This window comes from Camelus ferus, chromosome 33 (assembly GCF_009834535.1).
Source record: "Camelus ferus isolate YT-003-E chromosome 33, BCGSAC_Cfer_1.0, whole genome shotgun sequence".
In the NCBI taxonomy this organism is placed as follows: domain Eukaryota; kingdom Metazoa; phylum Chordata; class Mammalia; order Artiodactyla; family Camelidae; genus Camelus; species Camelus ferus.
Genome location: NC_045728.1, coordinates 8,578,539 through 8,606,257, shown reverse-complemented (window position 1 = coordinate 8,606,257; position 27,719 = coordinate 8,578,539). Strand labels below are relative to the sequence as shown.

At 43.8% G+C, this 27,719-nt stretch overlaps 1 long non-coding RNA gene across 2 annotated transcripts; it reads right to left on the bottom strand.

The window, feature by feature from the left end:
• Positions 1–13,403: 13,403 nt before the first annotated feature.
• On the bottom strand, positions 13,404–24,357 carry LOC116661152. 2 transcript variants are annotated; one of them, XR_004316922.1, is made up of 3 exons: positions 24,232–24,357; positions 22,425–22,577; positions 13,404–15,078 (listed from the first exon to the last, which is right to left on the bottom strand). It is a non-coding gene; the product is annotated as an uncharacterized LOC116661152 (long non-coding RNA). The 2 variants fall into 2 exon arrangements; XR_004316923.1 differs by lacking the exon at positions 24,232–24,357 and adding an exon at positions 23,859–23,920.
• Between the last annotated feature and the right edge of the window lie 3,362 nt (positions 24,358–27,719).

The following is a 27,719-nucleotide window of genomic DNA, read 5'->3' as shown; positions in this document are numbered from 1 at the left end:
ACTGCTCCGTCTCCTGCCTGCCTCCCCAGCCCTTCTCAGCTGCGGCATCTGTGTGTGGCAAGGAGGCAGGCAGTGACTTGCTGGACCACAAGCTGGAAGTGAAGACTGTGGGGTTCTTGAGTGTCTCAGCCTCAAGAGGGAGGGAGAAAATAAAGAGACAGAGTCCACCTTTCTCTTCCTCTCTCAGCCCCTGCCCCTTCACATTCCTTCTTTAAGTATCCTGATCTACCTCCAGTAGATGGATCTGTAAGACCAGTAAGAAGAAGGTCATATGCTCAGGGAGCCTTAAGAAAAAAAAAGAGGACATACACTTACCCTTCTTCCTAAGGCCGTGATAACACTTTTTACCATTGGAAAGTGGATACTTGCGTGGCGTGGGTGTTGGTTGTGTCTCTGTAGGAAAGACAGCAGCAAGATTCAGAGCAAGAAAAAGGCCATGAGACAGACCTCTCTGGAAGGACCAGAGCTGGCGGGACAGAACAGGGAGGAAAAGTGAAAAATTATCTAACTAGAAGATTCGAGAGAAGAAGAAGGGAGAAAGCCAAATGCAGCAGGATGCTTTGGCAGAAGGAGCACTCCTTTCAAGAAGCCTCTGAGTCTCCGACTCAGTCCTGGATGCTCCCTGTAACGCGCTCCCACTGCGGTCTGCCTAAAGAGGCTGGACCCTGAGCAGTGAGGACTAAGTCTTGGAAGTTTGTCCTGTGCTCATGGGGCATGGAGACAGCTGGGTAGTGGTCCTAAAGGAACAAATTCACGGAGACTCGAGCCACTCAGTGGACAGTAACGGCCACCATTGACCAGAAGGGCCTTGGGGGGGAGGGTGTAGCCCAGTGGTAGGGCTGCAGGCTTAGCCTGCACGTGGTCCTCGGTTCAATCCCCAGTACCTCCCCTCTCCCCACCCACAAAATACCAGAAGGGCCTTCCCAGTGTTTTAGCACCAGCTGACCTTCGGACCTTTGCATGTTCTTGGGGAGAGGAACTCCAATAATGACTGAGGCTTAATTTCCTGTCGGCAGGTTGATTAGAGATTTTGAGTCAGAAGTGACTTCATTTAAAGGAAATTAAGAAATGTGATATGCTTTGCACACCTGGGTTTGTGCAATGAGATCCACTCCCACCTGCCCATAGTTTAGCTTAGGGAATTTCAACCTGATGGTGAATCTGTGTTTGCTGTCTTTCCATATAAGTCTGTCTACTCTCATCCCAGTGGCCAGTCGGCTTGGCATGTGCCCGGGCCCCTCTGCTTATCTCCTTATTGATGATCTCATTATTGAGAATATGAACACAGCAGAGTGATAAACAGCAGACTTTCTCCATCCTTCCCTTTAAAGGCTCACTGCCCACTCCAGGTGCCCCGTAGGTATCAGAGCACCACACAATACAGTACCTTGCTGGCTTCCATCAGTGCCGGAGAATTAATCCACCTTACATCTGAGCCTTAAGCATCTTCACCAAGTGATTCCTCTCCCTTCTCCATCAGCCCAGTCCCCAGGTTCCACACACATACAAATGAGATTAAACCAATGTGTTCAAAATCAAAACCTCCAGAAACTCTTCAGAACTTTGGCATCCTAAAGCACCTCACAGTCTCACTTCAAACTATCTTTGCAGTTTTATTTCCTCCCTCACACATGCACACATTCACACTCACACACACACACACACACACACACACACACACACAGAGTCACTCGGCCATGCAGGTGCTTCCTTTCCTGAACGAGCCCTATCTCTTACCCCTTTGTGCTCCGACGTGCCCTATTCTCTCTGCTTCCTGCCCACCTCCCCCTTCACTTCATGACACCAACTAAAATGTCACGGCCCACCTCGGGTGTCACCACCTCCCCTGATGCAGGACGCAGTAGAACTCCCTACTGTGTGGGCTCAGAGCACTTGGTGAGCTCTGACCTAGAGCACATATACTGTGTAGCATTTGGTTTACCTGCCCCAGGCACTAACACATCGGCTCCCAAACAAGGAAGAACTGAATCCTGTTATCTTTGTGGTCCCAGCATCTTGCAGCATCAAGCAGATAGTTAAGATACAGAGATGAACAGCTGAATAAAGTGATACAGTGGTCGGGACGCCAAAGTGATTACATCCCCAGATGCAGAAATCTGAGCAATGTGGGCAAGATGCTTACAGTCAAGCCTATCTTAATATGCAGCCAAATACATTTTTAAATTCATGTTTTCCATCTAGAAATGCCCTTCCTTGGTTTTGTCCTAAAAAAAAAAAAATTTCAGCTGCATTTACACATAGCATAGATTAACTTCGCAGATCCCTCTCGAGCCTAGGAAAAAACAAGAAAAGAGCTGCAAAATAATCAAGATATTTTTGAAACGTATTCAGACTGCAACTCTTCAGAAGGCCTTAGAGATGCTGGTATCTGTATTTGTCCACACAATTTTGCCTCATATACCATCGGTAGCATTGGTCATAAAATGTTTCTTAAAATAATGCAAGAAATTAGAGTGTACAAACACTCTATTTCCAATAATGATGGTATGAGAAAGTCAGGGGGTTCCCTTTGGGAGAAAATAAGGATAAAACTAGACAAAATGATAAAATAAGCCTGTTCAGCACACACTGGAAACCATCAAAAGGCAGGCGACAACTTGAGAAGCATTTACTCATGAAAAGTTGCTGACGCATTCAGTGGGAATGGCACATTCACAGCCTTGCTGCCTCGGAGCACCGCCGCTGCCCCCAGATCAGCTGGTGTAAACCCACAGCTTCCCTAGCTGGAGGAGGAAGCCCTAGTTAGCGGTGTGTATCGGGGCTGACAGATGCACAGCTGGGAAATCCTGGAAGCTGGAGAGCCGTCGGAGGGCTGAAATAAACTCTTCACCTATCCCTGGCTGAATGCTGACCTACATGTGTGCTGGAAACATCAGAGAATTCCAGCAAAAAAGGTAGGGAAGACTTACAAGTGTGCGTGCCTCTGAATACCTCAGAACACTAACAGCTTGGGCAGCAAAGAACAGAAGCCTTACTGTCTCCCCATATATCACAGGCTGACCCCCAAACTAGGTAAAAGTACAGGAGAAGCCCCAAGAAGTCACACCGGGGGTAAAAATGGGCAGAGACATTAGCAGCTGCACACCACAGAGGAGACAGAGTTCATAGTTTGAGTGTAAGCAAACTAGATGATTGCTAATTATTGAACACACATTTAAAAATAAGCCCTGCAAGAATATACAATGGAGAAAAGACAGTCTCTTCAGCAAGTGGTGCTGGGGAAACTGGACAGCAGCATGGAAATCAGTGAAGTTAGAGCACTTTCTCACATCACACACAAAAATAAACTCAAAATGGATTAAAGACCTGAATGCAAGACCAGATACTATAAACCTCCTAAAGGAAAACACAGGCAGAACACTCATGGACATAAATCACAGCAATATATTTTTTGAACCAGCTCCTGGAGTAACAGAAATAAAAGTAAAAATTAACAAATGGGACCTAATTAAACTCATAAGCTTTTGCACAGCTGGGGAAACCGTAAGCAAAACAAAATGACAACCTACGGAATGGGAGAAAATATTTGCAAATGATACGACTGGCAAAGACTTAATTTCCAGAATATATAAACAGCTCATACAACCTAATAACAAAAAAAACAAACAACCCAATCCAAAAATGGGCAGAAGACCTAAACAAGCAGTTCTCCAATGAAGACATACAAATGGCCAATAGGTGCATGAAAAAAATGTTCATTATCACTAATTATCAGAGAAATGTAGATCAAAACTACAAATCGGTATCACCTCACATCAGTCAGAATGGCCATCAGTAAAAAGTCCACAAACGATAAATGCTGGAGAGGCTGTGGAGAAAAAGGGAACCCTCCTACACTGTTGGTGGGAATGTAATTTGGTGCAGCCATTACGGAAAACAGTATGGAGATTCCTCAAAAGACTAAAAACAGACTTACCATGATCCAGCAATCCCGCTCCCGGGCATATATCCAGAGAAAAATAACATTCAAAAAGACACATGCACCCCAATGTTCACAGCAGCACTATTTACAATAGCCAAGACACAGAAACAACCCAAATGTCCATCAACAGATGATTGGGTAAAGAAGATGTGGTACACATATACAATGGAATACTACTCAGCTGTAGAAAAGAATAAAATAATGCCATTTGCAGCAACATGGATGGACCTGAAGATTGTCATTCTAAGGGAAGTGGGCCAGAAAGAGAAAGAAAAATGCCATATGACATCATTTATATGAGGAATCTAAAAAATAATAACAGTAAGAAGAAGAACATAAATGAACTACTTGTTACTTATAACTTAGATGACTGATTCCTTGAATATGTGTAAGCACATCTGACTGTACTTTATGATTGGATTTCCACATTCTGTTGATTCTGATTTTGTGGTTGGCTTTCTTCCTTTGATAACTATGTAAGTTTAAAAAGCTAAAGCTCTAATCTGTTCTTAGAAACAATGATCAGTACATGTACATAAACTAAAAAAAATGGGAAGTATACTGTATATATGTATTTACATGCAATATAATGTGTATATGCAGTCGAAGTATAATAATTCTACCTAATAAAACTGAAAAAGGAAAAATAAAATAAATTAAAGCATTTTCCACCACTTCCAGGAAGAAAAAAGAAATACACTGTTTCGTTCATTAATATAATCATTAAGTAGTCTATTCTAACTTTAACATTAAAGCAATACTCAGAATCTATTTTACGAATGTATTGAATATTTTTGCAGATGAGAAATATACAAATATACACCAGATAATATACACTACACCAGAATACAGTTTCTGGTGTATAGCATAAGGTCCCAGTCATGGATACATACATACCTATATTCGTTGTCATATTATTTTTCGTTAAAGGTTATTACAAGATATTGCATACAGTTCCCTGTGCTATACAGAAGAAATATTTTATCTATTTTATATATGAAAATGTAAAACTCTTAATTAGATTTACAGTTTTCTTATACATTTTGCCAACTTGGTTATAAAATCATATAACTTTTGGATGCACAATAAACTTTGCTGTGCTTATCTCACTAAAAAAAAGAAAAGAAAAGAAAAACCACAAAGTTGTAGGCCTTGCCTGCCTCTAAATTCCCTATTCTACATCATGACTGTATTCTGACAGCAGGGGGCACTGTTCTCGGTGTAGTAGCATTAGGTGTTTTATTGCCTCCTAGGGAATTTCCTTTATTGCTCCACTTTCCAAATTATCCGTAGTATCTTCTCCTGCTTCTTCTCCTAGGTAGAATTCAGAAGTGCAAAGCGATTGCTGTGTGATTTTGATGTTATGTTGAGTTTTGAGGAACTGCCATCCAAACAATATTTATTTCCCCAAGTGGGAGGCATGTACTAAAAATGTATTATGCTGTACTGAGAAGTGTATAGATATTATATTATTATAGATGTTATTTCCCATCTTACAGCTGAGGACGTGAAGATACTGCAATTCTACAATTCAGTTCTAACGCCACCCTGAGTAATCACAGACCCCACAGGGGAAGGGGCAACGTTCCCCAGCAAGACTGCCCGCGCCTCAGACGCCAGCCACAAGCATGCTTTATGACGTATATAATATACGATCGGACATGATTATAATTTAGAAACAGCTGAACCAGAGAAGCACAACATGTTGCCACCAGTAAATTACTGTAATAATACTAGAATGAGGCAATTTATTCCTAAACCATGAAAAGATGGAACAAATGAGAAAAAGCCACAGGAATCTTTACAACTCAGAAACTGTGAAATAGTGACAATTAAAAAAACAGTTTGGTTAAACATAGCTACTAAAGACAATTTTGAATATGGTAGTTCAACTCCAGGTCCCTATGTTAAAATATTTCAGAGGCCCCAGATTATTTATAAATGACTTAAAATAATTGTATGAAATGTTTTGTACCAGCTGTTTTCAAACACCAATTCTTACTTAGGTGCCAGATCCTGAGAAGTTTTTCACCCCTTTGTAACAAAATTATAACAGTAAGTAAAATGTGATGATATTTTTCACCAAGCTAAATATTCCATTAAAAGGACTGCCTTTTTTGTTTTTCCTGAGAAAACACTTTCTCTTTGTGAGTTACTGTCCTTAAAAGAAAGATGAATGGTAACCCTAGGTTAAAAAAAAATTACTTGACAAAATAAAAAGTTGACAACCACGTGCTGGATTTACTTAGTTGCTTAGGCTTTTAGTGGGGTTTTTTGTTTGCTTGCTTGTTGATTTTTCTTCTAATTCATAAAATTTTAAGTCTGGGAACCATGCAGTTTCCAAGCTGCAAGTGCCACTCTGTCCACCAGATGGCAGGGCAGCTCTACATTGGACGTCGAGAGGCCCCACCTTCTTCCGCCTCAGCCCTTTTGCCCTCAGCGAACATCTGCAGTTCATCTTTGGAAAAATACCTTATTTCCTCTATTTAGGATTTCCCCCCCCCCAGGGAATATTTTGAACCGAAGTATTTTACATCTCAGCCTAGAAATGAATCCCCCCCCCATGGTGTTGTGTTTAGACTTGCCCAACTGGGGTTTTTTTTAATTCATTATAAATCTCTAGTAATAAAACAAAGACCTAACCTAGCTGCTTCAGAGGGACAGAAAGGTGATGTGAGGAAAGGAGGGAACGGAATTGATCCTAAACGTTCATCCTTCTCCCTTCTAACCCCAATGCGGCGGGGAGGGAGGAAGAAGAGGGTAGTTGGTTTAATCGAAAAGAGTGTGATTCCTCAGGTCCGGAAAGCAGCCACTTAAGAGAAACAAAGAGGAGCGCCATGCTGCCCCCCAGTGGTGTGTGTGCGCTGTTTCCTTCCAGACGTAGGCAGACGAGACCTGGTTATGCTTCCCACGCGGCTGAGACTGCGGTTCCGGGAGGACTTCACATTACAGCACTCTTCTGTCCCCACCAGTACCTGGCGGTATTATGCCCGAACCAAGTGGGCAGTATATTTACAGACCTTTAACATCAAGCTGTAGGCTTGTCCCAATTCCCAGGGCACGTGAGGACTTACTCCGTCTCTGGACCAGCAGCCTTGCAGTTCCGGCGAGCATTACAGTGGACAATTCGTGCACCCTAAGAACCAAAGCATTACCCTAGGGCCCCACTACTATTTGCGCGAGAGACTCATGATCATCACATGTATCAACTTTCTCTACAATCCCCCATCTCAGAAAACCTGAATAAACCTTCCATCCCCCAAATGCTTTGTCTTAGCAGGAACTCACTGGCTGCATAAAAGCCCCAAGTCTTCCCGAGAGCATGCTGCTGAAGCCACCACTTCCTTGTCCTTGGCTAGGAGCACAGAGCCACGGGAAGGACCCAGGGACATCTCTGGGTACAGAAGAAGGAAAAAACAAGGCACCGTGTTTCTTCCTACTTCAGTTTGGCCTAGGAAATGTTCAGAGTCCCGGAGCTTAGCCCCAGATCCTCCTTCCCTCCTTCCTTCTGCGTTTTAATTCCGCTTCGCAGACCACGTCTCTTCTACACTTTGGGATGTGACAGACCTGGGTTCAAATTCAGACTAACCTTTCTTGCTGGCTGGGTGATACTGTACATATTTCTTGACCTTGTTTCTCACTTGTAAAGAGACGGTAATGGGGCCTCCCCAGCGCCCTCTTGTGGGGCTTCATCCTCTCAGTCTAATCTTTCCTTAAACATCCCTAAGCGTCCAAATTACATGGTCTGCTCCAGCATTCTAATCAAAACTCGCTTTTCTTCAGTGTCAGGCTATGTCAGTTTCTGAGAAAGCAAGCTCATTGAATTCATGTACAATAAGGTGAAAATGACTAATAGTAGCCTCTCCCTCTCAGATCCTAGAATTATATAATCCTCTGTCAGAGTCGTAGCGCTGCCGAATGTTAGAAGTGAGATGGTGCTTAGAGGTCATCTCGTTCAAATCCCATAGTCTCCAAATGATGCAACTGAATCCTGAAGACATTGAGTGGATGGTCCAAGTCCCAGATTATTTCTTAGAAGAGCCCAGACTGGGACAGAGTCGATGCAGTGTAGTGACCTCTGCCCAGATTCCTTCCAATATTCCGCCCTGCCTCCGGGACTCCATTCCTGCCCGTCTTCCTTGGCCTCCTCCCACTGTCTGCTTCTGAACCTGTTAGTACCATTGTCCTCCCCTCTCCCTTCTGCCAAAGCATCACCTTCTCACGCGGGGGCGATGCACAGACCTCATTCACATTATCCAGACCTCAGTGCTTAGAATTCCTTAGGGAATGGCTCTAGCCTAATTTGCATTTCCTTACTGCATAATGATGTTGGATATCTTCTTATTATCATGTTTGTTGCCTCTACATCCTCAGTGGTGAAGTGCCTGTTCAAGTTTTGCTCATTTTAAAATTAAAGAATTTATAAATAAACCTAAGTGCTGGTTCTTTGAACTACAATAACTACAATAATAAAAGCCACAAAAACATTTAGCTAACCTGATTTTTTTTTAAGTGGGTAACAAATACACAAAACAAGGAATATTGTTGAAGAAAAGTGTTCACCCTTAAAGAGGAAATGAAAGTCATTGTGGAGACTACTTTGTTCAGAACTATGCATTATAATTTTAGAAAACCGTGTAAGATGGTTAACTTCCTAGGAAAATGTTAATTACTTAAACAAGCCTCGTAAGAAGTGGAAAACTTACAGATGAATTACCATTGAAGGACTAGAGTTAAAAATGTAGAAACTCTAGACCTGGGGGCTTGACAGGAATTCAATGAAACATTAAGGGGCATGAATGGATACTGTCTGTAAGTGATGCATCAAGAAATAGCTAAGTAAGCATATTGCTTAAAAATATGGATGGAAACAACATAGGAAGAAGCTGAAAAGAGTTCGGTGGGCTGCTTACCTGGAGTAAATTGCCCAAGTTCCTACAAGGCTTCCCTTTGCTTGCAATATGGAATGTGCCAGGCTTGCAAGCCACTTGGATAGCCGAACGCGGCTTCCATGTGCCTTCATTTCTCTCTCCTCCAGACTCCCGGCTTCACCCAGGTTAATAGGCTCTCTTTTCTGCACACAAATCCCCTCCTACTCCCCAGGGTGTTGAATAATGCCTCTTTCTGAAATATCTTCCACGTCCATAACATCCTCCCCTGCCCTCCTGTTATAACTGTATTCACAGGTGTTCACTTACCTAGTGACGTCACTGTGGTCTCACCTGCCTTGTTGCACTTCTCAGCATGTTGAGACTTACAGATGGATCGATGTGTCCTTGGTGAGTTTAGCCTCTGGCAAAATGCTGGGCAGCCAGGGGCACTTTATGAATATTTGTTGAACTTGGTTTCAGTAACTATTGTCCTCTTGTGTCTTCTACATTTTGTCCCTCCAACTAGACTGTCAGAGCAGCTCAAGCTGAATCACCTTTTTCACCAGTTGTCCACCATGTCTAGAGTCACGGCTAAGTTATTGGGAGGATAGCGAGTGAATCACAAAGTTAAGGCCATGGCCCTACTAGGGGTGCCTGATGCGTCCCTGCTTCATGGTTTCTAAAAATGAGTTACAGAACAGTATTGTCTCCTGCAATGTTTAGTAGTTGTTCTGTAGAAACGAAACGTGTTTTGTGGTAGGCAGCCTCTAAAGTGACCCCAATGATCACTACCTCTGGTATCCATGTCCCATGTAGCCCCTCCCACCGAGTGTCTATTTGACTTATTGATTGACAGCTAATGAATGGGCTATGGCATGGGGGATGTCATTCTAAGATTAGGTTATAAAAACACCATGTCTTAAAAGAAGAACAAAGTCAGGGGACTCACACTTCTTGATTTCAAAAGATGCTATAAAGTTACAGCAATCAAAACAATATGGTACTGCCATAAAGACAGACAAACATACCAATGGAATAGAATCGACAGCCAAGAAATAATACATCATCAAATGGTGTTTGACAAAAGAGCCAAAGACAGTTCAATGGGGGAGAGAACAGTTTCTTCAACAAACGGTGCTGAAAAACTGCACATCTGCATGAAAAAAAATGATGTTGGACTCTTAACTTACACCATTCAAAAACTTAACTCAAATGGATTAAAGACCTAGACATAAAAAATAAAATTATAAAACTCTTAGAAGAAAACATAGGAAAAAAAATCTTCCTAACATTGGATTTGACAATGATTTTTTGGATATGGCACTAAGAGTATGAGAAACAAAGGAAGTCTAACTTTAGACCCCATCAAAAGTTAAAAATTTGTGCATCGAAGGACACTATCAAGAGAATGAAGGGGCACCCTACAGAATGGGAAAATATATTTATGAATCATAAATCTGTTATGAAATTAATATCTGGAATATATAAATAACTTTTATAACTCAACAGCAACCAAAAAAAGCTCAATGGCATACTACTCATCCATGAAAAATAATAAAATAATGCCATTTGCAGCAACATAGATGGACCTAGAGATCGTCATTCTAAGTGAAGTAAGCCAGAAAGAGAAAGAAAAATACCATATGATAGCACTTAAATGTGGAATCCACAAAAAAGACAAATTAACTTATTTACAAATCAGGAACAGACTCACAGACATAGAAAACAAACTTATGATGACCAGAGGTGGAAGAGATTGGGAAGGGATAAATTGGGAGTTGGAGATTTGCAGATACTAATATATGTAAAATAGATAAACAATGAGTTTACACTGTATAGCACAGGGTACTATATTTAAATATCTTGTAGTAACCTATAATGAAAAAGAATATGAAAACGAATCTATATACATATATATATGACTGAATTATGCTGTACACCAGAAATTGACACAACATTGTGAACTAACTATACTTCCGTTTAAAAAAAAGGCAAAGGACTTAAATAGACATTTCTCCAAAGAAGACATACAAGTGTCCAGTAAACACACTGAAAGATGCTCAGTTATCACTGATCAGCAGGGAAATGCAAATCAAAACCACAATGAGATATCACTTCGTACCCATCAGGATGGCTATTATGAAACAAACAAACAAAAACCCCGGAAAATAACATTTTGTTGAGAGTGTGGAAAAACTGGAAACTTTGCGCACTTTTGGTGGGAATATAAAATGGTGCCGCCAAGATGGAAAACAGTATGATAGTAATCAATACATTAGAACTAGACTTATCATACAATCTAGCTGTTCCACCTCTGGGTATATATGTACCCAAAAGGATAGAGAACAGGGACTTGAACAGATATCTGTACACCCAAGCTCACAGCAGAATTATTCACGATAGCTAAAACGTGGACGCAAGCCAAGTGTCCACTGACAGATGACTGGTTAAAAAAATGTATATATATATATGTATATTATTCATCCTTACAAAGGAAGGAAATCCTGACATACACTAGAAAACAGATGAACCTTAAAGACGTGCCAAGTGAAATGAGCCAGCTGCAAAAAGACAGATGCTATGTGACTGCACTTAGATGAGGTACCCAGGGCAGTCAACTTCATAGACACCTGAATGAGAGTAGTGGTTGCCGGGAGCTGGGAGGAGGAGGGGATGGGGGTTACTGCTTAATGGGTACAGAGTTCCAGTTTGGAAGGATGCAGAAATATCTGGAAGTTGGATGGTAGTGATGGATACACAACAACACGAATGTACTTAAAGCCACTAAACTGTACACTTGAAATGGTTAAAATGTTAAATTTTATGTTACGTATATTTCATCATAATAAACAAAGTAATTGAGAAAAACACAATGTCATCTATGTCAGTCTCTCTGTCTTATTCTCATGGCTCACACTGGAGGAAGCCAGCTGCCTGTGAAGGACGGTGGGGTAGAGAGGCCCACGTGGTAGAAACCAAGGTCTGCGGACAACCACGTGGGTGAGGAGTGAGTGGGAGGTGGGTCTTCGAAGGCCTGTGGGAGGTGCGCCTAATGTGGACCCTCCCCCAAGGAGCTGGGAGATGCCTGCAGGTCCTGAGAGACCCTGGGAGGGAACTACCTGGCTCAGTGCTTGTGGTTTTCAGCTGTTCGGAGTGCTTTGCTACACGGCAGCAGACAACCAACGCAGGGCCCGTGGGCACGTAAATCCGGGGAATGTTCCAAGCTGTACACCTCTCATGTGGATTCAAAAAGAACACTGACATGTGAAAAGGAAGGAAGGAAGGAAGGGAGGGAGGGAGGGAGGAAGAGGCTCTGCTGTAAAGAAAAGAAAACCCATTAAACTTTATCTCAGTGATACACAGATATTTTTGGCTCTCAAACCTTTTCATTATGGAACATCTAGTAATGTTTCACAATGTAATGCTAGTCTAAGAAACATAACTGGGTAAATATATAAATATATATTTCATTTGCATCCAACTTGTAAATTCTTTATGACTAGTGAACCATTTTGAGGCCCAGAAGCGTTCACCTCCCAATAACAGAAAACTCTACATTTGATGATTGAATAAATATAGATTCATCTTTCTGATTTGGGAAATCTGAGTCAAGCAGCTGGTGGCACGGTTCAGGAGCCTGGTGATGTCAAGGTCAAATTCCTCGTGATCCTTCTCCCTCACGATGATGCCTCTGGGTGGCAAGGTGGACCCACTGGCTTCAAACCTAACGGCAATGTTCAAGTCAAGGGGAAGAAGAATGACAGTGATGCCAGCCCCGTCTGTCCTTTTTTATCGTAAAAAGCAAACTCCTTCTAAGCAAGGTTTCTACTTGTATGTTATTGCCCAGAACTGTGTTTCCCAGTCCACTGGCATCTGCAGGAGAGGTGGGAAAAGTGAGAATCTCACTTGAAGCTGCGCACATTTCTCCCTTGAAGAGAAATGGGATGTATTAGCAGGAAGGAGGGGGTAAATGGATATTGAGTAGGCAAGTCATAGGGTCTGAAGCAGAACATATTGGAGGAGCAGCAGAAATCCACCCTCACTCCTGGAAAGTCCTACAGAGCATCTCGGTCTTCAGAAGCACAGTGTGTAAACCAGTCATTCGAGTCCAGGCTTTTTCTATTGCAGAGGAAAAACTGAGGCCCCATGAGGGGGACCCACCAGGGCAAAGCCAGACCTAGAACTCAGATCTTCTGGCCCTAAACCAAGGACTTGGGGAAAGAAACTGTTCTCCTTCCAACTGGCTGTTGATGGAGAGATGAACCCTACAGATGTCTGCCCTGGACGGTGGACTTGCCGATAGAAAACGTGAGATTAAACCAAACCCTAGCAACAACCAGGACACTGATCTTCAGATGAAGTACTGAGCATGAGAAAGGGTGGTTAGAAGGTGTTGCTGATGACCTTTTCTCTTAATCAGTGACAAAGAATGAGTCCCCAGTACAGAAATACGCCCAGGAGATCCCTACTGGGCAGCAGCTAATAAGTTTACCTCCACACACCCACGTGTCACCGTATTTCTCAGGGACACTCTTCCTCCCAAGCCCTCCCACCCGCTTCCATGACACCCCAGGCCCTTCAGCTCTGATGGTAAAAGCACCTCCTTGCACCAGAAGCCTCAGGGGTCCCCCCCTGCTGTTGCCCTCCCTCCGTTTCCTCTCCACCCTCCCTCCTCCTTTATCCCTCTTCTCGTCCTGCCATCTTCCCCATTCTGATGTCCCCCAGCTTGTACCTTTTGCAGCCTCTTTCCCATCAGCGTCCTCCATGAACTCAATGTAAAGGGGAGCTTTGCTTCGTGGGTGGATGTGGGGTGTGTTCCCACCTCAGTGAGTCACAGACTTGCCGCCCATTGAAGTCACACAGGTTCCTCAAGGGAAAGCCAATGCCTTGTCCCCACCCACACATCCTGGTCTAACTGGGACGGAGTGCAGCCCAGGCACCGGGCTTTTGAAAAATCTCCCAGGAGGAGTCTAACGGACAGCGAACTCTGGGGGCTGCTGACCTGTGTGTCCGTCCTTCTCAGGCCTGAGACACGGGTGTCCACACCGAACGTGACCTTCGGTCCGAATGGCAGAACCTGGGGGATTCGGAGTAGGCAGGGGCCCCTTTTGAAGATTCACTGCCAGGCTAATCCCTGCAGAACAGAGCCCCGGCCCCTTTCTCCAGTCTCAAATGCAGGTTGTCATCCTGGAGCTAATATGAAAACAGGATTATAAAGCAGCGTGGAGTCAAAGCTAAAAGGTATCGGGAGTTGCTGAGCAACAGAAAAACAAGGGGGCAGGGAGGGAGAGAAGGCGTGATTCTATTAGTCTGTCAGGTACAACCTCGAAGCCAATTTATTTTTCGTACAGGAGATGTCGACTCTGGTCCAAGTTCTGTCATCTCCTTAAGCTGCTCCTCTCCTGGAAGCCAGCAGCGGAATCTACACTCTGAACACGACAAGCCTGACGCTCAGGAAAGAGAAATCACCGTCCCAGTGTCAGACCCAGAACTGGAAAAACTCAGGTGTCTTTTGAGAACGCTCAGGCAAGGTCAAGTTGCCATCAAACTTCTGCTAACATGACTATTATGATCTTATTAATGAGTCATCGCTGCCCCTAATATTTCCAGCATTAAGCACATTTGGCTCCAGTACTGCCCAGAGACAAGAACATGGTGATGACTTGGGAACGGCCCCTCCCAGTAGAGGAATTCTTTTTCTTCTTTAGGAATTCCTGCAACAACCTTCTCCATCTCTGCCTCACTCCCTAGAGCCTCTGATTGGACGTCCTGATGATGAATGTCACTGGAAAGTGACGCAGTAGCCTGAGTGACTGGGTGGTCCTGACAACCGGCACAGAGGCAGCCGAGCTCCCTGGTTTTCCAGCAGGAAACAGCCTGCTACCCAGAGGAGAGACGCCTTCTGCTGAGTTTCCCGAAGTTCCTAAAGAGAGACTGACAACCTGGTGCAAAGGGAGGCGCCCTGCTCCGTGGCCGGACCACGGATCCCAGCCCTGGTTCCCCACGAACAAGCAGTGTGGTCTTGGCCGACAGTGCTGGCTCCCCATCCAGAAACTGAGGAGCTTGCGCAGAACAGTCTCGAAGGCCCCTTCCAGCTCTCAGATTCCCCGATTCCATGATCTGACTCACAGAATAGCTGTGCTGAGCCAGGCGGACTCGGAAATTTGCAGCTCCCTGGGGTTCCATAACCTTAACTGGAAAAGCTTCTTGGAGTTGACTTGGAAGTTACGGGAACTGAAAAGCCTCACTTGATGATGGGGAAACCTGTGTGTAAACAGAGAGGTAGCGTAGTTATAGAGAAACCAAAAGTTCAGGCTTTCTGAGATATTTCATATTTTAATTGTTCTGTGCCATTATATATAGCCTTGTCAGAGGATACCCAAATAGCTGGATAAGAAAGAACAGGTTGGGGGGGCAGTAATTAGGTTCATCTATTTATCTATTTATTTATTACTTTTGGTGGAGGTACCTGGGATTGAAACTGGGACCTCGTGTGTGCCGGGCATGCGCTCTACCACTGAGTTATACCCTCCCCAGAGAAAGCAGTTTCTGTTGGCAGAAACCTTTCAGACCTTTGCAGGACACCTGGATTCTGCTACTCATCCTTGTCTGAGAGCAATATGCACAGCCTTGTTCCTTGGTTCCATTCTGCAGAAATGAGACATTTATGTATTTTGTCTTAAAATAATGCTACTTAGCAGAGTGCTCTCACATATATTATCCCCATTTAAAGTTTTAGGAATCGTTTTCTTGGTCCATCAACCTTCCGTAGGTGGTACTACGGTGTGTTGTCCTATTTTACAGATGGTAAAGTTGAGGCCCAGGAGGATTACATAGTTTGCTAGTAAATGTCAGTCTCTGCTGACTCAACTCTGGTCTTCCAATTTTATTTCCTGTTCACTTTAAATTCAGAACAATAGCAGTTTCTACCCTTAGGAAAATTAGCCACCACTTGATTTTGGGTCTTGAATTTGCCAGATATAAAACAGGCTTAATAGGATGCGTCAGGATTAAACATTGTTTCAGGGTCAGAGTTGATGACTCCAGACTTCTCTGAAGGTTCAGGGTCAGACGCAGGACTCAGTGAGCGGGCTCAGTGCACTCAGAGCTCTGGGCCACGATACTGACCTTTAAGATCATCTAAAGCTGTGTTGCGCAACACGGCACGGCTTTTTGTAGTGGAAGCAGGCCCCCTGTTGGAAGCAGTGGTCCTTCAGACTGACTCAGAATGGGCTCAGTCCACATTCTTGCTGCTCAAGTCGCCCAATGGGCGTCACCTGGGAGCTTGCTAACGTGCAGGGCCTGCGCTCCATCCCAGACGCGCTGAGTCAGAACCTACATTTCAGGGAGGCTCCACGTGGATCCTACGCACACTCCGCTTGAGAAGCCCTCCTCTGGGCTCCCCTCCATCCCTGAGGCTCTACCGGCAACGATTTTACAAGTGCAGCTTCTTGGCCAGCACCCCCTCTGGCCAGCAGTGCTATCAAGTTGGGAGTTAGTACATGCCCACTGCTGGCATCTTGGACCCCAAGATTACACGTATGGGGTTCAGCAGAAACGGTGACAACAACTGTAGAGTGCCAAGCACACTGTGAGGTGCCTGGGAGCCTAGGATGCAGCCTGTTAGTCTATCCTTCGGGAGGAGTAATGAGATGACAGACCTTTTCACCTTCTTTAACTCGAGAAGGTGAGAGGGGAGATTTCAACCTTGAGCTTTCCTCTCACGGCCTGGCCCAGATTAGGAAGCTGTTTTCTCCCTCCACCCTCCCCCTGTCATTGCTGTTTTTCATTGTCCCTTCTCCACGTCTCTTTCCCACCCTGCCCACCCTCAACACACACAGAGTTAGATTTTCAAAGTTAAAGAGATGTGAGGATCATCTCTTCTGATTAGGGCCCAGGAGAGAAGCTTCTGCAAAGATATTTGCATTAATTACCACATTAATTTCTTGTCCTGGGGAAAGCTCAGCAAACCCTAAGGCCCTCCTGCCTGCAAGCACCTGCGAGACCTGGCCGTGGACTCGGGGGGCCCTGGGTGAGTGAGGTGGCGACGAGAGTGCTGGAGAGGAGCCGGCTGATGGCTTCCGTGCAGGTGTTCAGCATGATGGGGTGTTAATTGGGTAACAGGTGGAGGCACCGAGGGTGGAGTGAGCCGCAGAGTGAATCGGGCCGAAGCTGACTGCCGTAACCTAATTTTTAAAAGTGGAATTTTCCTTCTTTTTGCTTCAGTTTGGGCTCAGAAAAAGCTCAATCACTGTAGAATGTAACAGCACAACACTGTTCATAACAACCCAAGCCCGGAGGCCACCTTCTAAGAGGATGTGGAGGGACAGGGAGTCAATCAAACAGATGAGGGTGTGGAAATCATCGGAGGACTAAGTCAGGGCTCAGCAAATTACCACCCAGATCCCAGCCTGCCCCTGTTTTTGTAAACAATGTTTTTTGGGGACACAGCCACGTGGTCTGTGGCTCCTTTCATGCTACAACTGCAGGACTAAGTAGTTGCAACAGATATTGTACAGCCCACGAAGCCTAAAGACCTACGACCTGGGCCTTTACAGGAAGAGATTGCCAACCCCTGGGCTAAACACATCCATCATTGCCCCTGGGCCTAATCGCAGAGACTCTGCTTTGAATCACTGCTCAATGCTGTCAAAGACACTGGGGATACTTTACCCCAAACAGAAAACTCAAGGGCATCTATTTGACATCACGTAGAAGTGGCTTTGTTCGCAAGCCAAGGGGTGGAAATTTCCAGGACAGGGTTTTGTTTTTTTTTTTTTTTGGCCCAACCTAAATTTCTGTTCCTGATGTTTATGAGTTAATTCACGGGGAAGTAAGGTCTCCATCACTCGTAATACTCAAGTTGTCAGATGAGCATCCATCAGAAATGTCACAGCAGTCTTGGAAACGTCCCCTAGGCAAGCCTCTGTGTTTCTTTGCCACTCCTGTAATCTTAGGGCTTCGTGAATTTCAGTTATAAGCCTTGAGTCACGGGGACTTCTGAGTCTCCACGCCCTAGCCTGCTCTGCTAAGTCATCATCCCCACCTCATGAGTATAGTAACATAGAACTTATCAAGTGTCAGCAAAGAATAAGCTATTGTATTTACATGGAGCTCCAGATAACTGGAGTTCAACCTACGGTCAAGATGCATTCACCTTTAAATGTCCTTTTGTTTTTTAAAATCAACAACAGAAAAATTATTCTGAAAGCCAAAAAAGGATATGACAGCCACCAAAAACAAGATTAATTAATGTATTCATTTAATAAATATTTACTGAGAGCTGCTATGTCCAGAGCCAGAAGTGGGACAGTAAGAAGGGGCTGAAGCTACAAGCATCGATCTGGCTCCTGGTCTGGAAACAGGCAGAGGGAATCCAAGTCCTGTAGGATAACAGGAGGGGAGGGGGTCGGGGGAGGGGCCAGAGCCAGGCTCATGGGCAGGAAGGAGGAGCTGGGGAAACTGACCACTGCCTGGGGCTATGGCACATGAAAAGTACCGGTGGTCAGAGGAGAAAGAGAGAGACTGGAAGAGACCCACATACAGAAAAACCTGGGCCAAGCCCCTGCTGGATCTGGGCTAACTCTCCGTTATCACCGAGGGGGAGGAGCCCTGAGTGATCAGGGTAAGACCTAATTTCTAACCTAGGGCTTCCAGGAAATCAGTGAAGCCAGTCACAGAACTGCAGTTCAGGACGGAGTGACTGCAGAAAGGAGGGGAAACTCTCCTTTAGAAACCTGAGCTTTCCAATCACCCTAAGACTGTTCTGTTATTTTTCGCTTTACTGAAAGTGAATCCAACTTCCAAATGTTGGTTTTGTTGGCTGTTTTTCAAAGCACATGAGGAAAATGAACACACACCGAAAAAAAGCCAAGAAAATCATTCCTAATAAAATGTAGATAATAGAACAATCTCAACATGATGTTTCAATCAGTATAAATAAAGCCTCTAAAAGATAATAGAAAGAATAACATTTCTTTAAAACAAAATAGGAAATTATGAAACAAAAACACAAATGAAGCTCATCCCTTTGTGGTGGAATAAAAACAAAAACTCCAGTGTTTCCTGGGCTTCCCACCTCCCCTCCCAACCCTGACCTAACTTGCTCAGGATTTGGACTCAGCTCAGCTGTGATCCCGTCTTCCTGGGAGGACACCTGGCCGGGCCCATGAGACATTGTGATGCCAAATCAGGATAAAGTAGAAAGAAGAAAAGAATGAGAATCTGGTAGAAGCCAACGCCGGGGGGTGTAGCGTGAGAAAGGGGTGATAACCCTTGTTTTGAGGAAAGTTATAAGGGATTAGGAGTTTTGCAGAAATCTATGTGTTCACCCTCATCTATGTGAGACCTGCAAGTGAAACACAATGATTTTAGAACTTTTTTTAGTGGCTTCAGTGTATCTTTTTAATCTCAGAGCTTCCCTGAGATTGGCATTATATGCATATAACCTTAATTTATTTTTAAATAAATTCGGAAGTATTTCTAGAATGTGCCTCATAGGTTCCTATTTTCCTGAGCAGAATAAACAATAATTTAGCTTTCATGACTTGGAGTTATATTGGAAGCGTTTCCCCCTAAACAAGACAACGCCTCTTGCCGTTGGGGATGTCTCCCTGTTTTTTCCTGTCGACGGTCATTCCTGAGGATGTCACCAGGGCCCTTCCTCACTTCCATCTCTACTGTCGGTCCTCTGTTGCAGGACGTCAGACAACCAAACCAACATGCTCAGGTCACCAAAAAATGTTGGCCTCAACAGACCTGAAGGTGGTTTTCTGCTGAAGCAGAAAGTAAAGGGTACAAGCTTGCATTGCTTCCTTCCGGGTTCACAGCTACCTGACAAATGCTTGAAGATGCTAGAAGTCAGAACTGGATGAGTGAAACATTACTGCAATGTGAGGACCTAAGTATGAATCTCTGGCTGAAACCGAAAATGCTCCATCCTTTCCTAAGTGTTGGCAAAGGAGATACAGTCGACACTGCAGACGAATGTCTCTGAAACAATCTTCCTCAAATCCACTTCAGATCATCGCCAAAGCTCAGCTGTGGACGACCCAGCAGAGGCAGGCAGACTGGTGTGTAGGAGGGAGGTGGGGGCCCTTATGCTGACCCCAGAGGATTCCTAGGTGTGTACATATGGTACCAACCAGATGCTAAGTAGCCAGGCAGAGTCATTCCATCCATCCATGGAGTCAAGGAGAACTGGAAACTTACACCCATCCCATCTGCCCCTTCTCTCCTACCTGGTTCTCCCCCACTGCAAATTCAATTGACTGACAACTTATTTCCGCCAACAGCTTTACTGGGCACTGGAGGAATACGAAGATAAATAGGGGGGAGAAAACACCTTCTTTCAAGGAACCTCCAGTTGAGTAAGAGAACACAGAGAAGTAAACAAGTAACTAAAGGACAAGGCAGAGTGAGGGCCAGGAGGGTGATGGAGCAGCCTGCTTTAGAAGCACAAAAGGAACAACAAACTTTTTTAACAGCCTCGTCGAGATGTAACTGATAAACAGAGAACTGCGCATGTTTAAGGTGTGCAGTTTGGACAGGCACGAACACTCGTAACCCCATCACCACAATCAAGATAAAAGGCGTTCCCAACACCTCCCAGGGTTTCCCTGGGTCCCTTTGTTTTTGTTTTGTTCTTGTTTTCCGTAGTAAGAACACTTAACGGGCAATCTACCTTCTTAACAAGTTTTGAAGTCACGACGGCATATTCGTTCACTATGGGCACCGTGTCATGGAGCAGATCTGGAACTCACTCATAAACATGTGACCGAAGCTTTATACCCATTAAACAATGACTCCCCATTTCCCCCAGTGCCCAGGCCCTGGCATGCACTGGGAGAAGCATGAAGGGGACCCTAGGGGTCTCAACTGCATGGATGTGTCCACAACAATAAACCTATGAGGCTGCAGCTTCTGGTGGACGGAAGATGTGGAAACAGAGGGGGCTAAATAGAGTGGAGAATGAGAAGCTCGCAGGAGAGCCTGACTTTGGTCTCAAAAAGTGTAAAATTATCCTCCAGACGTAGAATGCCTTGGCGAGTCTTTATGACAGGAGACGGGCCACCTGTTCCGATGGCCCCGCCGCGTGGACCGTCAGTGGAAGAGAGGAGGGGCCAGCAGCGTGCAGACTCAGGAAAACTCCGTTTCAGGAGGGACGAGAGAAAATGCTGGAAAATGCTGAACGTTTCCCTTGTCCTTTTCTGACAGAGGAAAGCTCCCAAGAGCTTTGCCTTAATGTGAAGGAATAAGCAGGTACATGATTTGAATCCTGGGGACCCCTACTGGCTGATTTCTCTTGGGTTACAATGGGTTTTCAGTAACCCCATAGGTAGGGCACTAGTCAGACAATTCCTGCAGCACATGGAGAACTCTCAAAGCAGGAAAGGCCAACAGGCTGCCCAGGTAGCTTCTGGAGTCTCTTGGCTTCCGGGCTCAGTACTTCCTTCCCACATGGCTAACCTCTGTCTGTAATCTTCACTCTGCAACCAGAGTTCATTTCTAACCTGCAAATCCTGCCATGCCCAGCATGTTAGTTATCTATTCCCACGGGAGAAACAACCTTAAAGAGTGGCTGAAAACAACAGTAACAATGCAGGATTATTATTTCTCCGGTCCTGGAGTTTTTCTGGGCTCAGCTACATGTTTCTCACTCAAGGCATCTCCATGGTTGCTGTCAGCCAGTAGGTGGGACAGGATCATCTGAGATGCTCCCAGTGCCCACTGCACCTCTGCCCCCACACAGCTTAATTGAAATTATCCACGATGCAACTCTGCAGAGGCTGCTTCAGATCACGTCCCATCCCCTGGGTTTGGTGGCAGCCTCAGTTACCCCATCATATATTTGTGTATCCCATTTACCTCACTGCAGTGTTTCTGCCTTGGAATTTAGACTTACATGTTAGAGAGAGAGAGAGAGAGAAGAGAGGGAGAGAGAGAGGCAGGGAAATAGGTATATATATTCTTATGTCTGTATGTTCATCCTTACGTATGGAAAAATGTTTGTGAAAGCTGCTAATACACCACCATATAAGCATAGCAGTGTTTAGTTAGGGTTCTCAAGAAAATAGGGCTTGATGCTTTATTTGTGAGATACAAAGCTAGGGCAGAAAAAAATGAGGAAACAGGAAAAACGAGACAAGGAAAGATACAAGCAATGTTAGCACTCTGGCTACTGTTCATGACAGTAGGAGCCACTGTCAAGCCACAAGGAGACATAGCAGATCTTTGCAGATGTGTCCATTTGGCACGTTGGATGTCACCAGAAAGGCTGTGTCGAGAAGATGGGGGAGGTGGAGTCAATCTGCCCTGCTCCCACCTGCCTCCGGTCTCCTGTCGGTCAAAGTTCAGTCCGTGGGGAGTTCACTCTCCCACACTTGAAAGTTGCAATAAAGGAATTTAAGTTGCAGTAAAGGACTCAGAAGACGTGCCAAAGATGTGTGCTGTGTACTAGTTGCATGTCACGAAGCATGCTATAGAACAGTCTCCCTCAAACGGTGGCGAATGACAATTGTTTTTAAATTTCCAACTAGGACAGGCTGATATTTTTGTAACCTACAATAAAAATGAATTACTCAAAAAATGAAATTTCTAAAAAAACTTACAAAATATGCTCTGAGGAGTACTGCTGCAGAATATCTGAGTCACTCTTGGCGGAGGCCAGAGGGAAGCTGAATGGCCAAATAACTGTGAAAAACACCATGTGCAGGCTGCATCCTCCTCTCTGAGTCTCTGTGTGTCCTTGGTTCCAAGATACTCTGCAGTGAAGAAACCCAGTCCCTGTTTAAGCCCAAGTTTATCAAATGGAGCTGATCATTGAACACAGTCCTCACAAAACACCTGTTAAACTTTATGGCTTTCAGCCTCAGCATATTGATAAAGTGATTTGCTAGATCTAGTCAAGGAGTGAGTTCCATCAACTTATGAGTCAGTACTGAGCAAAGTAGAACGTGCCTGACACTGTGAGGCACTGGGTCATTTCAGTCTAACTAGAGAAAGAAAATACGAGGTATACACGAAACATTTAGACCAGTGCAGGATGGTACAACCAAGCACCAGGGAAAGTGGCACAGGGTATAAATGCCTTAAAAGATAACAGAGAAAATCAAAAACATTATCAAAGAGCTTCCCGTTTAAAAAGCGCTAGAACCAAACAACTTAATTCTTAAACAATGTTTACAGAATATAAAATTCTAGGATGCATTAACAATTCCAGGACATGAAAAAAAAATTCCCCAACTATTTTTATGGAGTAACTATATACTGATATCACATTTAATAATTAAATCACAATACTTTCAAAACTTAAGGACCAACATACGAATCTGAATGCAAGAAGATCTAAATAAAAAGTAGTAAAAATATAATTCAGCAGCTTGTTAAGAAATAATATACCAAGGACCAAGTAGAATTTAAACCTGGAAAGAGTGGGTAAATCTTAAGAATTCTATTTATATAATTTACTAACTTAGCCTATTAGTATATCCAAGTAAAATACATGTGTACCCAGAGATGCTATAAAATCATTTGATAAAATTAAACATCTATTCTTGTTTTTTACGTGATTCTTCCTTCATACAGCTGCATGTGTCCATGCCTCGCTGTATCTTTATCTACCTTTATATAGTTACACAAGCTTTTAAGACAAAGGTTAGTACCAAGTTTAATAGTGACGTGAGCAATTCTATTAAAATCAGAAGCTAGACAAGGTCATTTATTATTATTACTTCTGTTTAACATATTCCAGAAGGTACTGGCCTAGGCAATTAAACAAAAGAAAGAAAAACATATAATATGTAATAATATGTATATTAGAAAAAGGGAACTAAAATTAATTTTGCAGGTGGCATTATTATATATAGACAATTAATGATGAAACTATTACAAGCAATAAAATAATTCAATAAGGTGACGTCACAAAAATAATAGGCTTCTGATATCATAGAAGTCTGAAAATAGACTTTTATTAGTAAATGATAGCATCTATAGTTTTCTCTTCTAATATCTTTGTCTGGTTTTGGAATTGGGGTAGCACTGACCTCAGAATGAGGAGTATTCCCTCTGCTTCTGTCCTCTGAATAATGTTGGAAAGAATCGGCATAATTTCCAGTTGACTAACAAGCCCATCAAATAAATTCATTTCTTTAATGGTGGCTTTTATCTCTAGTGTTTCCCTTTGGTCCCTCAGGATTTCCATCTCTCTGCTGACCTCGCCCATCTGTTCTTGCATGTTATCTACTTTATCCCCGAACGCCCCTAGCATACTGATCATAGTTGTTTTAAATTCCCAGTCTGATCATTCCAGTATCCCTGCCGTATCTGATTCTGCTGCTTGCTCCGTCTCTTAAAATTGTGGGTTTTTCTTTCGGTTTTCTTGTCATTTTTTTCCCTTGATAGTCAGATATAACGTACCTGGTAAAAGGAACTGCTGGAAGTAGGCCTCTGGTAACGCGGAGGGCAGGTGCAGGGAGCGGGGAGACACCCTGCCATCCTAGGGTACGCTCCGTCTCCTAGTGAGCCTGCGCCTCTGGACTGTGAACTGCACGAGACTTGCTCAGACTTCCCCCCACCCCCAAGCCCCTTAGTGGGAGGGGTGCTGGAGTGAGGGAGTGTCGGATAGTTCCCTCCCCCAGGTCACTAGGCTCTGGTGATAGTAGCTGGTTAAGCTCTAGTTAACTAGATTCCCCTGAGGGCGGGCCTTATTAAGAAGAGATGGTTCCCTTTACCCTCCGCCTGCCAGAAGCACTAAGGGATTTTTCTCCAAAATTTCCTGTAGGAACCTGGTTGAGCTCCTGGAGGTGAATATCCCAATATTGTGGGGGTTCCCCTATGACTGGGCCCCCTGGAGTTTTTACGTCTCGGGCTGGTGGGCGCTGAGCCTCCAGCAGTCCGTCAGTTACAGTTCAGGTTTTCCAAGCGCAGTACTGGTTTCCAGGCCCATCCCTGTTCTGGGAGACCGGGCCTTCTGTGTTCATCTCTCCAGTCTTGGGGGCCACAGTTTGCCCTGTGTCCTCATCTCACTTTCAGATCCTGGAAGAGCTGTTGATTTTTCAGTCTCACTTGTCGCTAAGATGAAGTGGCAACTCCCAAGCTCCTTGCCTGCGGAACCTGAAACCAGAAGTCCTTATTTCTTTAAGTAATAAATTTTACCACATTTTTAAAAAATGCCCATTTTACAGGGGAGGGCATAGCTCAGTGGCAGAGCACCTGCTTAACACATACAGGTCCTGGGTTCAATCCCCTGATACCTCCATTCAAAAAAGTAATTAATAAAAAACTTTTTAAAAATGTACATTTTAAAAGGGCCACAAAGTTGAAAAATAATTTACAGTTCAGGGGAAAATATTTCCAGTTGACATCATACACAAAGTCTAATCTCCTTAATAGAAAACGGACGAAGGACAAGAATACAATGATAGAATAATTACAAATGCATTTAACTATTTTAAAAGATGTTTAAATATATACAAAGTGTTTTGAAAATGCTTACTTAACTGCTACTTGTTTTTATTGTCATTATTACCTTTCCAAATAAAATAAATGCAAATTAAAACTATTAGATATTATTTGAAATTTAGATTGGCAAAGATCAGAAAATTGGATAATACAATATATGAACATTTCTATACTTTTTTTGTTGAGAGAGTAACTTTATACTTCTGGAGAGAAATTTAGCAAGATCTATCAAGAATTAAAAGGTATATATTCCTTATGCAGTAATTTCAATTCTAGGATTGATCCCTCGGATATATATGTGCCGAAATATATATGTACAAGAATATTCATTGTAGCATCTTTAGTAGCATAAAAGACTGGAAACAGTTATACACGCCATGATACAGCGATGTCCTGAAATACTTTACAGCTTTTTAATAGAATAAAATAGTGCTTTAGTATGTGCATAGAAAGATTTTGAAAATGTAATATTAAGAAAGCAAATACAGAAAAAGACTGTGCTACCATTTATCTAAAGAAAAGATGAGAATACATATAAATGTACTCCTATATGTTCATAAAAAGCATTTCTGGAAGGAAAAAAAAATGTTAGTTGTTGATGCTAGGAAATCATGGGCCAGGAATCAGTGAGGAAAGACTCACCTGTCTTTCATGATGTGTTTTTATTACTTGAGAAAAGGAGAGAAGGGATGGGAGAGGCGGGGTTGGGGTGGGAGGCTGGAGAGCCATCAAGCACACATCTCAATAGAAGGTTGCTGCTAGTCACCAGGAACAGGTACCTTAGTTAATGGTTTTAGTGCTTTTCTAAGTATGAAAAGATGCAAGCATCCAGGTTCATTTGGAAAAAAAAAAAAAAAATCTGTCCTGAGAATATCTAACTATCCGAAGTCCTGTTCTACCAGTTTTCCCAGAGCACAGGGTGCCTCATTCAACCCTGAATTCCTTTCAGGGTGTGTTGAAGGTCAGCGACTGCCGTGGCTCATAACTAAATCCTGGTAGAATCGGGTGGTGAGCGACAGTCTCTGGTTGGCAAGTGGGCATAAAGCTTCAGTTACGCAAGTCAGTTCTAGACCTCCGCTGCACAACGTTGCCGCTATGGTTAACCATACCCTACTGCACGCGTGTGAGTTTAAGAGGCTCGGTCTCATGTTAAATATTCTTACCGCATAAAAAAAATTGTGACTGGACAACAAAACCCGTTAATGAATGAAAAGCTAATTAATTAATTAATTAATTAATTATAATAAAGTTCCACACACGCTGAGGGGAGGGTATAGCACAGTGGTAGAGTGTATGCCTAGCATGCACAGGGTCCTAGGTTCAATTACCAGTTCCTCTGTTAAAAATAAATAAATAAAAAATTACCTCCCCCCATAAAAATTTTAAAATATGATTAATTAAGTAATTAAGTCCCATACACATCAATAGCAGATCGCAGCACCAGGATCCGTAAGAAACCCAAATGAAACATTTGTAATTTCTAAACTCAGCAGGGGCCAAAGAGAAAAATCAGGCCCCAGGAAAGGTAAAAGTCTCTGTCACGTTCCTACGCCGTCCCGTGCGGTCCTTTGGCTGTGACAGATGAGCAAGAATACCCGCTGTGGGTTTCATGAAATAGTCTTCGCTACCATCCGAGGTATCTGCATTTCTGCTTATGGCAGATTTCCTCCGTTAAAAGTTCCTGGGGGAAAAAAATAAACCTTTGAAAATGTAAACATTGAAATTCCACCCCTCGGATTTCAACTCCCTGAGGCCAGTCGTGCCAGCAATTTTCATCTTCTGCTCAAGTATAAATTAGCTCTTAGATCAGATGGCGGTGGCACGATGTGCTCTTCTTTTCCAAAATAATCACTGAGCTGTGATTGGAAGAGGAAGGAGTGCGGGGCAGAGCTGTGAGCAGGCTCCGGGGGCTGGCAGAGGCTGCGGCTTTCCTCCCGGTGCAGTAGTTGTGTTGAGCTATATGTTTCTGCAGAGACACGTTCTCTTGGCAAACAGAATGTTCTTTTCGAGGTGTGCCTCCAACAAAGTGGTGGCGTGCTGTGCAGGCAGGGAGAGGCAGGCTCCTGCCGGGATGGGAGCCAGCCCCTAGGGATGCAGGGCCCAGGGAAGACCACAAGGGGTCACTGTTGTGCACAGGTGAAACCTGGTTTAGGAGGCAAAATACCGCTGAGAGCAGTGGGATGGAGGGGATGGAGAAGGTGTCGAGATTGTGGGCGGAGGTGTGAAAAGAAGAGACTACTTGTCAACAGGCTGAGGCACTTCAGCCACGCACAACTCCAAGGTCCTTTTGGAATACATCATAGCCAGGAATTTTAAAGGAGGCAAAAATTAGCTGCTTCCCTACAACCTAGCTACCTGATTAAAATGAAAATAAGCTTCAAACCAAATACAGACAAGCAATGATTAAACAAGCATTAGGAGCAGGCTGAAAGATCACAGTTAGC